Consider the following 8,676-nt stretch of genomic DNA (forward strand, 5'->3'; position numbering starts at 1 on the left):
ACTAACACTCAGTACCTCTGAATCTTTTTAAACCTACCATAATCTGTATAAAGATCAAAGTATAAAAAATGATTAATTCAGCAGGAGTTTCTAGACTGTAGGCTAAGCTAAGCTAATTGGCTGCTGGCTCCAGTATAATTAGGGGAGGGTCATTCTTCTTTTCAAACTCTTGCCTCTGAAGCAATTAAGCATAGTCGAACTGTTCCTTTAATGGAACTCACAGACTATATGTGCGTCACCAACAAAGAAATGGCAACAAATATTGTCTTTACACCCCAGAATATCTCACTCTGCTTCAGTTTTATGCGATATTACGCATCAAAAGTCCCCGCTGTATCACTCTCAGCTCACTTTTACACAATCACAAGGTCTCAGGATATTTGAGCAGATCAGAAACACGTGTAAAAGGCTGAAAACGTCCAAACAAAAGAACTGAATGGTCAGGTTTTTTTTCTTTCTGCTGCTTGGCTGTACTTCAGCACCTCCTCCTCCTCTTCCTCCTCCCCTGCACTCCGTCCACTTCTGAATTGAGTTTGGTCAGCCCGGGTCATCCTTGGCTGGGCAGATTATAATTAGTCTGCCTGCACGCATACAGAGACACATACAGACTTTAAACTTTAAACCCCCTCTTACAATGGCCCTCTCAGACAATAGACACATGCCAGTACCACAACCCCCTCGGCTATCTCTCCGTGCACAAAAACGCCACGGTTACCCTAAAAAACCCTCCACCATCAGTGCTCGGCAGAAAAAGGCAAAGAGATGTGACAAGATTACATTTTCGTCTATCACATTTGACCTTGTAGCACTAAAAATAATGAAGAATTTAACAGGTGCTAAATCTCAGCTGTGAAATGTTGCCATCACCTCGATGTCTTAAGTTTCAAGTGATAAAGTTGATTAGGTGTCACGGTTTCAAAGCTGGGATGCTGTGAAGTTTGCACCCAAAGATTGTTTATTGAGCTTTACGTTCAATCAGCACTGATTATAATGATCTGAGGTCGCTGCTGTCTGCTTTTCCCCAGTGTTATCGAAATCCCGCTGCACGCACTGTGACATGCTGTGGTTTTATTGTGCATTAAAATGTGATTATTCACTCTGAGAAAAACATCAGAGGATGGCAGGTGACAGTAAAAGTGACCGCATCAAGTAACCGTAATTCTAAAAGAATGAAATTAAGTGATTTACGGATCAGTCGTCCAGCCTTAGAAGTAACTTGAGAATCTTCGCATTTCAGCCCCCAGGTGACAATTAAAATCTCTGAAAAGAGCCTCAGTAGGGGCATAACTGTGCACCGAATCAGCATCCAGAGTTTCCTTTATCTCTCACCATCTTTCATCAACTCCATTCAGACTCCTCGGTGACCTGCAGCTCGTCCCCCGAGTCCCTTTTGATCTAATTTTTTAAAAATGCCATTGCACATGGCCCTGCCCTCCCCTTTGCTCTCTCAGCACCTGCGCTACAGTGTCCTCCAACTCATCAATGAACCTGCCTTTCAACGATGTATACATCTGTTGCAAATGAGCTTGCCTTTGTTGAGGGGAGGAAGCCCTTGAGGGAACCGCCAAAAACAAAGTTTGGTGTCTCCCCGGCTCCAGTAAACCCCGACATCCCCCCTCCACGTCTCTCTCACATACACGCACACCTCTTACTTCAGGGGTATCATATCACCAGCCCCTCGGGGTATAGCTGTGCGCAGGCCTCGGATGTTCTCGTGGTAACAGGTGTATTTGAATGTATACAACAGGTGGCAGAAGGGTTCAGTTTTTTAGCTTTAACACAGTTTTTTCTTGGTTTTATTTTTTTAAAAAGTCTATTTTTATGTCAAATATTGGACATAATGAACAATATGTTTACACTTCATACAAGAAGATGGGATCTTTGCAGGATATTATGAATTCCACAAAGCATAGCTAAGGCGATAAATATTTATCTCACAGCTCCAAGTGGTTATTTGCCTGACCCGCCACTGATGAACAGTGGAAGCTGATGGAGGGGAGGGGAACGACCGAAGACAAAACTGAGTCTGTCCTCTCACTGAGTGACTCCTCAATAGACATGGTTTCTTTCTGCAGTCAACTGTGCAGGGCAGATAAGTGAGAAAGCAAAGAAGGGATCGAGAAGAGGAAGCGGGAACTTGCTGAATAATTAGAAGCGTGAAGTATGGTCCTGAACTGCCTGACACATTCATGCGTGCACGCATATGCATGAGCTCACACACTCACTCATACTATTCCTCTTTATGCCACGAACGCACCCACACACACAAACACGCACACTTATATACGCACTAAAACACACATTCATACTTGGTCCCAACTGAAGGATTTGGGCCCTATCTGCACATGTATGCGGGTTAATCAGGGGCTCTTAACAGACAGAAAGCAAAGGGTCACTCGGGGTGAGGTGTTTGTGATGGAAATTTGGACGGCAGGCGTAGGAAAACAAAGCTAGAGACAAGACGCCCCAGAGACGACATACTTTACACATGAGATAACACACAGTGAGAAGTTACAAAAAAAACCCCAAATCTTCCCTTAAAATACGATCACAAAGGCTTTTTCATTCATTCTACTGATAAGCATCGCTGCAGTGGTGCTTATCAGTCAATCATTGACTGCAAAGCATCTCATCGGGTTATAAATATCTTACATTGGAATCCACACGGACAATTTTGGTGTGGCCTCCACGGCTCAATATATGACTATGAAACCAGGTTAGTTGCTCCCCAGGTTGCCACAGTAATTGCCACAAACTTTGCTGACTCCAGGATCTGTGCCGAAGCTACGATGTTGGCCTGCTCATTCCTTCACATACAGGCCACGTCTCGCCTTCGCTCGGTATAGATGGTGCATTGATTGGGGACGACCAGTCCAAGGCTGAGAAATTTCACAAAGATGGGATTTAATGGCCCTTCGATTGAGCAGTTCTGAAAAGGTAACCTCTGACCCTACCCAGCCTTAACCCCCAGCATCTCCGCCCATCCTCCAGGGTCCAGTGCTTGTCATCGGTCATTTGTCAAACTCCTCGCACTGATCTGATTACCGTCCAATTTAGGATCTGCCGACTACACACTTCTAGGATCAAGACAAGCTGCTTTTCAGCAACTTTACATGACAACAAATAGCTGGATTGTTGTGGGAAGACTAAAGAGACGAGTATTTGTTCTATTCACACAGAAAACTTTAGATAGAGGCCAAACTCGGTGTCTGCTAATGGCCATGCATTCTTCATCTAATGAAGAACTGATAGGCAGTTTGTATTAACCTGGTTAAGAATGGAAAGTATTGTTACCACAGGTTAACAGAGAAAAGATGGATTATGTAAAAGATAGAGGGGGAAAACAAATCAGCCACTTAAAGAATAATCCAGAGTTTCTCACACTGATTCCATCCAAATCTAATAATTAACAGCTGACACAGGAACATGTTGTGTGTTCATCATTCAGCTATGCTGGTGTTTATATTAGTCCACACCAGCACAGTTAATTTTACACTCGAGCAGTTCTGAAATGACTCCCAGCATTTCCTGAGTGTCTGAAATGTATTTATTTTATGGTGTCATCCAAACTTTCCTCTATCACAGCAACATTCCTTTCTTTGTGATATCCACTTTCGGTTAAAAGCTGGCTAATTATTGTTGAATTCTTTTTTACTCAATCTTTATTTAAGTATGTAACTCTCATGGTGGTTGGTTATTTTGCAAGGGAGACTTGGTACGACTGTGGTACGTTTCAGGGCAGGAAAACAAATCATCAGGTGCATGAAAAAAACAATAATGAAAGCCTGGGGACAATGTGTAATGGCTGAAAGAATACATCATTAAACGTGTGTTTTTAAGGTGTGTCACTGAGGCTAAAGCCAATCACTGTAAACCATACTTTGGCTTCAAAATTTTTCTCTGTGACTCATTGTGGTTACAATCCTAAACTCTGAGCTTCCTCCCAAGTGTGTTGGTGTTCATTTTGGACATCATTTCTCTAACAATCAGATATGTTGGCTTGGGTTGCTGCATTGTTTGGCTCCTCAACCACTTTGTCTCAGATGTCCATTTAAAGAAACAGATTTTTTTTTCAGGCCTCTTATTCTAATGTGCAAGTCTCTCACAGGATACCAACACTAAATAGTTTCATTTTTGTACCCAGTAAGCATTATGTAGCTTGCCACTAATAAGCTGATAGGCTTCAGTCTAAAGATGAGGTGTTTTTTTCTGTAGTGGTGAAAATGCACAATGAAAAACACAGCATGATCATAAGCTGCATTTCTGAGGTTCAAATGGGCAGCAATGCAAACCAGTAAGTAATGCGAGTAATGCTCCCTTTTACCATTTTTAGTTATAGTGTGTGACTTCAGTGTGTTCATATGATTTAAATCAAAAACATTAAAATATACTTATATACTTTCCAAATTTTTTCAACATGTATATATCAGTTTTCCATAGGAGAAACTAATTTATCCATCTTAATGCCTACAACAGCATAAAAGCAATCGTGTATACTTTCAGGGTGAGCTAATATTATGTTGCTAACAAGCTAATAACTAACATGCTAGCTAAAAATAAACACTAGTCAGTCAAGTTCTTGTTCTTGGCTCTGGCTGTTTATGGCTGTTTATATCATTTAATTTCAGGAACAGTTTCATTACACGAGAAAGAAATATTCAGTCTAATTTTGTCCTTTCTTTATTTTAATTTAATCTAGTAAAAGTTATTGAAGAGTAATCTTAGCTAACAACGTTAGCTGTTAGCTCCTAACTATTCTCTCACATTCACTGTAGCTTTGCAGAGGTCAGTGGGTTAAATCTAGTTTGTGAAATTTCTTAATCAAATCCACAGAAAAGAAAAAATGAAACTGGAGCTTTTTAAAAGCTGCTTAAGAGCTATGTATAAATAAACAAATATGATTCTCTGTGCATGTACTTGTCTTTGTATATAGTTCCAGAATAAACAAATGTAAAGCAATGGTTTCCATTTCTGTGTCTGAATTTCTGTGTCTGACTCCTCTGAAAGGCATCTCCATTTCTATCTTTATTGTCACTTTACGTATATACAATGCGTTTTCCAGCCCCCTACTATAAGACTATCATAACTAAATGTATAACCCTGATTTTAACACAATTCTAACCCCAGTGAGTGCCCAGTTTGGGACCCCACTCATATACTAAAACAAGCCCGAACACACACACATGCAGCACATGCGTAGCCCCTGGCTCATTATGGCTGCTTTAGCTCCTTTGGATTGTTTTGGATAGGGCTGTGGGGGTGGGGACAGGGTGGAGACCAGTGACCCCGGAGTGCCTGACCTGAGGGGATATTTGAAGAGTTAAGGGAGAAGCTGCACAAAGGCAGAGACAACCACCACACAGGGAGGGAAAGTCACTTTTTGGGTACCCCTGCTGGGTCCTTCTCTCCTGTGGAGATCCCCATTGGTTTTCAAAGTTAGAAAATACAGTGATTAGTCATCACTGGTAACCTGCACAAGCTTTACCAGAACAACTGCTTTTCAGTTGATAATGTAATGAATTAGCCTACAACTGTGAAAAGTTAATTATAATTAAAACAAAGTCAGTCTGTCCCTGTACAGCCTGTAATCAGAAAAGAGAAAATAAAATGTTATTCCTAATTAGATGCCAGCAGTGCTGATAGTTAACGCGGTGCTAAATTAAGAGTGGATGAATTTCCCAGTGCATCCCCGCAGTAGTCTGAGACAGCAGGTTTGATTTCCCTCCAAAATCTCGGTCCTATTATACAGACCACTGAGCAGCTGCCTCCATCCCCAGCCATCACACATCAATCCACGGTAGTGTGTGTGTGTTTTTTTGTTGTTTTTTTAAGTGAGGGTATTTCAGCTAGTCAGCTGTTAACCCCCCAGGGTGTGAAAGATTGTTGGACTAACACTGCAGATTTCCAAAACAAACTCTTTGATTTCAGCGTAGTTGAGTAAAATGATGAGAAAAACGTTGAATATATGGAGATAGTTGCAACTAGTCTGACAACATGAAAAACATGTGCTATTTAGAGTTTTAGTATTTGGTTTATTAAGAGTTTAAAATAGTTTTTTGGTTATTTTTTTAAACTTTGCAATGATTGATTCAATGCTCGTTAATAACGCACATTCTGTTCCCTGTTTGTGTTTGTGCAGGACCCGGATCCAGACACAGGATCCATCTTTTTAGGAGGTAAAGTTGATGAGCTGTTTCACCACCCCCCCCTCCCTTTGTCAGAAAGTTTAATCAGGGCTGCAGAGGTGTGTGGATGACCTTTGACTCCTCTGGTATCTCTGGCTTTTCTCTTACTTGCCTGTGGGGCAGCAGTAGGATATCCCTCATTTAACTCTTAACCTGAGGAGGCAAATTTAGCAACTTTAGCATGTTTAGAGTTAAGATGCATTAAAGGCACGTTTACAAAGCCAGCTGGTCTTTTTTTTTTTTCTTTAATGATTACAAAACTATTGACAAGGCCAGAGGAAAATACCAGAGGAAACCCAATGCAACCCACATTTAATCCTATTCAAATAACATAAAAAAATATGGTGCTTCACTGGTATCAAAAATAATTTTGGTGGCAAGCGCTAATGCAGCTCATTTTATTTTGTATTTTGTTATTAGGATCACACTCAACAATGACCCTATTTTATAAGTTATTGGCACATATAACTAATCTATATTTTTTGGTTGTTACAGTATCAGTAACGCCTAAATTACTTTTCACTAAAATACGTGTGGGACTATGCAAGAATTATGATGATCAGGATTAACTGAGCTGAAGGCCATAGACCATATGGGAGTATATGCACGCTGTATATCCAACACATGCAGGTGGAAGACCATTTAAGGCTTTAAACACAAACAGTGCACTTGGATTCTGTAATCCACAGGGAGCCGGTGCAAGCTTGCTAACAGTGGAGTAATGTGATCTCTCTTTTTTTGTCCCAGTCTAAGGAAGAATCTGATCTTAACCACTTCATTTAATTGTTTGTCAAATGAAGATACGTCCTGCACACAGAGGGCCACTCGTACCAAATTTGTGAAAAAAGGCAAAAAATAAAAATCATCTGTGTTATTGTGGGAATATAAACTTCTTACAAATTGATCAAATGTGTCTCAGGTCAGAAAGATCCAGCTGGGTGAAACAGGAAGTGACGTTAAATACCTGATGGATCTTCAAGTTTATGCATTTGACCAAAGGAGCAGGCTAATTCAATGGACATGAAGAGGAAAATTCTAACAGAGGGCTTGATGTGTGTTCATTTATGCATGAATAAGCAGTCAGATTGCAGCGTGTTTGCAAACATTTTTAGACATATATCTGAGAACATGAATAATTTACTCTTTTCCTGTGTTGATCTTCTTATAGAAAACAAAGTAGAACTACTTTTTGTGCATTTATTTCTCTACTGTTTTGTACACGTTGCATTCAGACCCACTTGAAGAAACTGCCATAAGTCTATAAAACGTTTGTCTGTTCAAAATGAGCAAATCCACCTAAGAGCCACCACTGTGGATAAATGCTGCTTTTGTGTCTCCCGTTTTGAACCTGGGGTTTCGCTCAGTCCTAAGGAGAGTGTGTTCACCCCCCTTTTTTTTCTTCTTTTTGTCTTTTCAGGCTTTTTGGCGCTAAATAGTGGAGACCACTGCCAAATGGGAAAACGACTACACACAGAGAAAGAAAGACCAGACTCAATCAGGAAGTGGCAGCTTTTCAGCTGTGCCAGAGGAGCCGGGCAACTTCCTGGTCTCGTTGCCAAGGTGACTGGAAGCGCGGCCAGCTGGTGCAGTGGGCAGCCGTTGGGTTTGATGGGGGGGTTGACGACGGTTGGTATATTGGATGGGAGGAGTTGGTGAAAAGCTGTGATGGAGGGAGTTTAAATGTAAGCAATGAATACTTTAAACACAGCGGACCATTTTAATTGATAAGCACCAAATCTATTCACTTTCTCCCACCTTTTTAGCATGCAACTTTGTTTACATAGATTTTTACACCTGGGAAATGCACAGAAAACTGATCGAGTACTTTCTTACGGCCAATCCCTTTCAAATTTCCTTAATAAAATTGTCTGAAGAGGGTGTGTTTATGTTTATTCTTGCAAAAACTCAACAATGACCAAAGCATTTGCAAATCAAATGCACTTACATTTCTGGGAATGCAGTCCCAGATATGATTTATTTGCAGTGTAGGCCTAATTTTCCAATGTTTATTTTTGCTTATTTGATAAGTATGCTGGTAAGGACAATTAATAAAAAGACAACTGAACAATAAAACATCCATCATGCACATCAACACAATGAATATAAAAATAGAGATGTAAAAAGGGAAGATTATGGCCTGTGCCATATTGGGCTCTAATATGGGCCGTATTAGAAAGTGTTACTGTCCCTCATCATTTTGCTCCAGGTTAAAGTAACGAGCCATCCCTGCTGTACAGACAAACACTACAGATATATTATAAGAGTATAATCATCATCTTTTCTTAAAAGACAGAATTCTGATGTGCATTGAGAAAACTGGACTGGGTGCAAATAAAGAAGGAATCTAAGTAAATAAGAAAATACATGTGAAAGAAGGTAATACTGATTCCTCACAAACCTGTAACAGTGCATACAACAGATTTTCTTACATAAAATTATTGCTGACATGTAACACCTATTTTATTGTGGAAAAATCACACAGTTAAGATGT

At 40.3% G+C, this 8,676-nt stretch overlaps 1 long non-coding RNA gene across 1 annotated transcript; it reads left to right on the top strand.

Moving 5' to 3' along the window:
- The first annotated feature begins 4,199 nt into the window (after positions 1-4,199).
- LOC113027710 (uncharacterized) lies at positions 4,200-8,013 on the top strand. Its single transcript, XR_003273119.1, has 3 exons — positions 4,200-4,294; positions 6,140-6,176; positions 7,603-8,013. It is a non-coding gene; the product is annotated as an uncharacterized LOC113027710 (long non-coding RNA).
- Positions 8,014-8,676: the final 663 nt, after the last annotated feature.

This window comes from Astatotilapia calliptera, chromosome 8 (genome assembly GCF_900246225.1).
Source record: "Astatotilapia calliptera chromosome 8, fAstCal1.2, whole genome shotgun sequence".
Taxonomy (NCBI): domain Eukaryota; kingdom Metazoa; phylum Chordata; class Actinopteri; order Cichliformes; family Cichlidae; genus Astatotilapia; species Astatotilapia calliptera.